Raw genomic sequence first — 6,135 nt, forward strand, 5'->3', positions numbered from 1 at the left:
CGTGGTGAGTTGAGCGTGGTTGCCGCGGTGGATGGTGTGAAGCCTCCACATGCGCTATGTCTCCGTAGCGCTCAACAAGTCACGTGATAAGATGCGCGGGTTGACGGTCTCGGACGTGGAGGCAACTGGGATCCACCCAGACTGAGGTGAATCACTACGTGACCACAAGGAGTTAAACTTGGGGGTGGGGGATGGTACCATTGTTACATACTTTTTTTGGGTTAGGGTTAGAATATGTTGTATATACACTCACCGGCCACTATATTAGGTACACCTGTACATCTTCTTATTCATGCAATTGTCTAATCAGCCAATCATGTGGCAGCAGTGTAATGTATAATCACATGACGTACTGTCTTTTTAAAAATAATACAGATTTTTACTCTAAATATTCAGTTTTTACTTTTGAAAAAACTTCTAAACTTTTTACTATTATTTTTTGTTGTTGTTGCACGTAATGGAATATAACGTACAGTTACAGCATTTTTAGATTATTTTAGCATTAAAATGTGAAAAGTTTTTACAGTGACGAGATCTCTCAGACATTACAGTACAGCAGCACCTGCAGGCAGAGAGATGTGAAGGCTGTATGGAAAGGGAAAGAAGCAAAGAAATGTAGAAAAACAATCCTAAATCATTTCAACTACATATATTGCATTATTTCAGATAGAGTATTCTCACCTGGAGTTTGGTGCACACTTACTAATGAGCTGCTCTTGATAGCAGGTACAATCACGGATGCTTTAGGACAAGAGGAAACATGCACATTACTTGCAATTGTGTAACAACAGTTTTAGAAATCCTGTAAAATTGATTTTATTATCCTGACACTTTTGCCTAGTTGTTGTTGTTGTTTTGTTTTCATACTGGCTGCAGGTATAACTTACCATTTACATTCACTTTGTACTTTCTTGTTGCAATCTGTCTATTAAAAACAACTATTTCTTCATAAAATCCAGATTCATTGGTTCTGATGTTTGAGATGGTTAAAGCTCCAGTCTGTTGGTCCAGCTGCACTCTGCCATTGAATCTCTCCTCATAGTGGGTGTAAATTTTCCCATGATACATCTGTGCAACACGTGTAGTTTGATTGCCACTTTCAAACATCCACAATATTTGGTCGTCTCCTTTTACATCAACTCTTGGATATAGATTAAGGACGCCACCCTCCATCACTGTAACTGTTCCAACATGATCAAACTCTCCCTCCACTGGAACAATATGAAAACATATATATATATATATATATATATATATATATATATACACTATATTGCCAAAAGTATTCGCTCACCTGCCTTTAGACGCATATGAACTTAAGTGACATCCCATTCTTAATCCATAGGGTTTAATATGACGTCGGCCCACCCTTTGCAGCTATAACAGCTTCAACTCTTCTGGGAAGGCTTTCCACAAGGTTCAGGAGTGTGTTTATGGGAATTTTTGACCATTCTTCCAGAAGCGCATTTGTGAGGTCAGACACTGATGTTGGACGAGATGGCCTGGCTCGCAGTCTTCGCTCTAATTCATCCCAAAGGTGCTCTGTCGGGTTGAGGTCAGGACTCTGTGCAGGCCAGTCAGGTTCTTCCACACCAAACTCACTCATCCATGTCTTTATGGACCTTGCTTTGTGCTCTGGTGCGCAGTCATGTTGGAACAGGAAGGGGCCATCCCCAAACTGTTCCCACAAAGTTGGGAGCATGAAATTGTCCAAAATCTCTTGGTATGCTTAAGCATTCAGAGTTCCTTTCACTGGAACTAAGGGGCCAAGCCCAGCTCCTGAAAAACAACCCCACACCATAATACCCCCTCCACCAAACTTCACAGTTGGCACAATGCAGTCAGACAAGTACCGTTCTCCTGGCAACCGCCAAACCCAGACTCGTCCATCAGATTGCCAGATGGAGAAGCGTGATTCGTCACTCCAGAGAACGCGTCTCCACTGCTCTAGAGTCCAGTGGCGGCGTGCTTTATACCACTGCATCCGACGCTTTGCATTGCACTTGGTGATGTATGGCTTGGATGCAGCTGCTCGGCCATGGAAACCCATTCCATGAAGCTCTCTACGCACTGTTATTGAGCTAATCTGAAGGCCACATGAACTTTGGAGGTCTGTAGCGATTGACTCTGCAGAAAGTTGGTGACCTCTGCGCACTATGCGCCTCAGCATCCGCTGACCCCGCTCTGTCATTTTACATGGCCTACCACTTCGTGGCTGAGTTGCTGTCATTCCCAATCGCTTCCACTTTGTTATAATACCACTGAAAGTTGACTGTGGAATATTTAGTAGCGAGGAAATTTCACGACTGGACTTGTTGCACAGGTGGCATCCTATCACAGTACCACGCTGGAATTCACTGAGCTCCTGAGAGTGGCCCATTCTTTCACAAATGTTTGTAGAAGCAGTCTGCATGCCTAGGTGCTTCATTTTATACACCTGTGGCCATGGAAGTTATTGGAACACCTGAATTCAATTATTTGGATGGGTGAGCGAATACTTTTGGCAATATAGTGTATATATATACATACAGTACACGATGATGTATATACTGTTATCAGTTGTTCCACACAGAAAACCTGTGCATAATGTTTTAAGATATGGGTGTTTAAGAACTAAATTTGACAGTAAAACTACTAAAATGATTTACAATTCTTACAAAATCCTTATACAATATTTCAAACATGTATTAGTCAGATGAGTGTGTTCATGCTGTTGATTACTAATGAGACAAAAGGCAAACTTAAAGTTTCATATGCTTTCTTGTTTTTACATGACTCATTGTGGTTACATTATATGTTTCATACTTCAAAGAAAGGACGTTTGTGCCGGGCAAAAAGCCTGGTTTCCGAAATGTACAAATGATTACATTTAAGAAAACCTTTTGCGATAATCATAATAAATCGTAAAGATGTATTTTACAGTAAGTGAGCAGTAAAATAAGCAGTAATTAATGCTGCTTGTTGAACGATCACATGCACATTTATTTGTCTTTTCACACAAAAGCTCATGGTTAAGCAAGTCAAGCAGGATGTTTGCTCTGTTGTTATTGCCCGTATTGCTGTGGAACTGCGTAAACTTAACTTTGCAATACAAATGTAATGTTAAAATGATTTTAAAACATTTTTTTTTTTTGCACAATGCCGTTCATATAAAATCCACTGGATAACAGTAGCAACTACTGAATGTGCATCTCAACCAGAGAACACAACAACAAAGTGTGCATGATTTTCTTATATAAAACTAAACATAAAAACAGTATTAGCTTTAAGAATACCTTACCCTCCACAGTGATGACAAACACAATAAAAACCTGTGTGTAGATGAACATTTTTAACAAATATCAGATATTATTCAGTTTGACAGAGCTTCACTCAATGATGCACCTGTAGCTTCAATTCAGTGACATCATCATCAGTTTCTGTTTTTAATCTGTATCTGTCATCTCCTCATTTACACTTCCTGTCATGTTTTAGTTTTTTTTTATTCAGTTGCTTAACTGTTGCAGGCTTACTCGCCAGTTTCTTTACATTTTTGCTGCTTCTAGTAAGCCTTTACCAGTCAAACAGCAAAGGATACAGCATCCAGATGGCTGAATAAATGTAATAGTTATATGTGACATCACTTTGTCCTGAGCAATAATGAGTGATATGAATGAGATTTTGCCTGGCTCCCACATTTATGGTTTCACTGTATGCATAAAAAGGCATCAATTACAGTGAAAATGCATTTCAACAGTGGGTCTTATAAATGTAAATTCTAGACTTATAAAGAAATAACAGGTTATTCTATTTTAACTCCACACTACAGTATATCAAACATTATCTTGAGATATTTGGCACTACAATACAATACTCAAAAAGAATACCACTGTCTTCTGTATTTGAGCCTTTTTGGGGTGGATTTACTGCAAAGGCAATCCCTCAAAAAAAAAAAAAATGTAAAAAAAAAATGCAGCTGAAAAGTTGCAACAATGCAAAAAATGTTATTGTTTAAAAACTATTACCTTCTGAAGTATAAAGCAAATGAAACAGCGGTAAGGCACTGGACGTCTCTGAAATAGAAACATATATACAAGCAGTGGTGTAGTATCTGAAGAGGTGGGCATACTGTGAATTTATGAAGTTTAATTGCATAAGTTAAATTTAAATAATACAGCTCTGTAGGTCTATACAATGTAAGTGAATGGGGTCTGAAACTTTGAAGCTCCAAAAATCACATAAAAGCAACATAAAAGTCATCCATAAGACGCCAGTGGTTTAATCCATGTCTTCTGAAGTGATCTAATCTGTTCTGGGTGAGAACAGACCAAATTGTAACTCCTTTTTCACTGTACATCTTGCAATTGCAGTCTACAGGAACGATCATGATTTCAAGCTCGATTATACTTACTAGTAGAGTCTGAAGATGGCGCTGGGAAATATAATCAAGCTTGAAATCATGAGTGCCAAGGAGACTGCCGATGTCAAGATTTACAGTAAAAAAGGACTTAAATATTGATCTCTTTCTCACTCACACCTATCATATCACTTCTAAAGACATGGATTTAACCACTGGAGTCATGTGCATAACTTTTACGCTGCCTTTATGTGCTTTTTGGAGCTTCAAAGTTTTGGCCCCAATTGACTTGCATTGTATAGACCTACAGAGCTGAAATATTCTTCTAAAAATCTTCGTTTGTATTCAGCAGAAGAAAGAAAGTCATACACATCTGGGATGGCATGAGGTTGAGTAAATCATTAGAGAACTTACATTTTTTGGGTGAACTATCCCTTTAATTGTATACTCCGCAAAGATTAGTTTAGTAATAATTTATAATAATTGAATGACATACATATGGGTACAATGTGGATCAAGCTTAAATGTCTTTTGTCACTTTGCCCATATTCGCCCTATATTATTAATCATGTTTAATGTGGATTGCAACATTTGCAATCCACATTAAACATGAAAATACCACTAGATAGACGTAACACAAGACTGCCCAGAGAAATGTAATGATGTTAGATGTTTTAAAATACATCAGTAAACGCTCAGCTTTGGCAGCCATAAAGAAAATACTAAAACTAACAGACAAACTGTGAAAACTATCGAAAACTAAACTAAATTGTAATGACAAATTGAATATAAAATAGAAATAAAAACTAAAATAACACTGATTCACAGTTGACAGTGTATTTTTCACTTTTCTGTAAGCTTAAAAACGAACACGTTCACTTTCACTTTAGTGCAAAAAAAAGAACTTAAATATTGATGTTTCTCACCCACATCTATCATATCATTTCTGAAGACATTGATTTAACCACTGGAGCCTTGTGGATTACTTTTGTGCTGCTTTTCTGTGATTTTTGGACCTTCTGAGTTTTATTCACCATTCACTTGCATTGTATGGACCAACAGAGCTGAGAAATTCTTCTAATAAATCTTCATTTGTGTTCTGCAGAAGAAGTCACACACCTGGGATGGCATGAGGTTGAGTAAATGACCAGTTTTCATTTTTGGGTGAACTACCGCTTTGTTCTAATTGTTAATTTTAAATAATATTATTTTTAATAAACATGTCATTTACATGACTTTTAATGTCTTGATATTAAGTCTGCTACACAAACACACATCTTGATAATTTAATTTACGTTCAAACACTCTACCTATAGTTACACATTCTAAATTATTAAAAATGAATTGCAGAATTAATTAATGATAAGAAGTTAAATAAAAGAAGTGGCAAATTATGTTGCATATCGTATATTGAGCAGTATGGAATATACTGAATAGGTCTATCCAGTGGTCAATTTGTAAAACAAATTCAAGGGGATGGTGTTGTCACAGATTTAAAATAACAGGGTTAAAATAAGATATCTTTTAAAAATCTAGTTAAGAACACTTGTGTCAAGTTCTCGGAAATCTAATCTTTGTGTCCAATTTGGTTTCATTCATAAAAAAAAAAATAAAATAAAAAACTTTACAAAAATATTTAAAACTTTCAAATTGACTTTCAAATATTGTATAATAATACTTTCCTTGCACCTTGAATACATGAGAGTATAAACTTAATCATTAATTTCCAAAAGGTTTTCAAAAAAATTTTCAAGGTAAATTTTTTTTTAATATAAAATATTATGAATTTGTGACTCAAA

This window comes from Myxocyprinus asiaticus, chromosome 28, assembly GCF_019703515.2.
Source record: "Myxocyprinus asiaticus isolate MX2 ecotype Aquarium Trade chromosome 28, UBuf_Myxa_2, whole genome shotgun sequence".
In the NCBI taxonomy this organism is placed as follows: Eukaryota; Metazoa; Chordata; class Actinopteri; order Cypriniformes; family Catostomidae; genus Myxocyprinus; species Myxocyprinus asiaticus.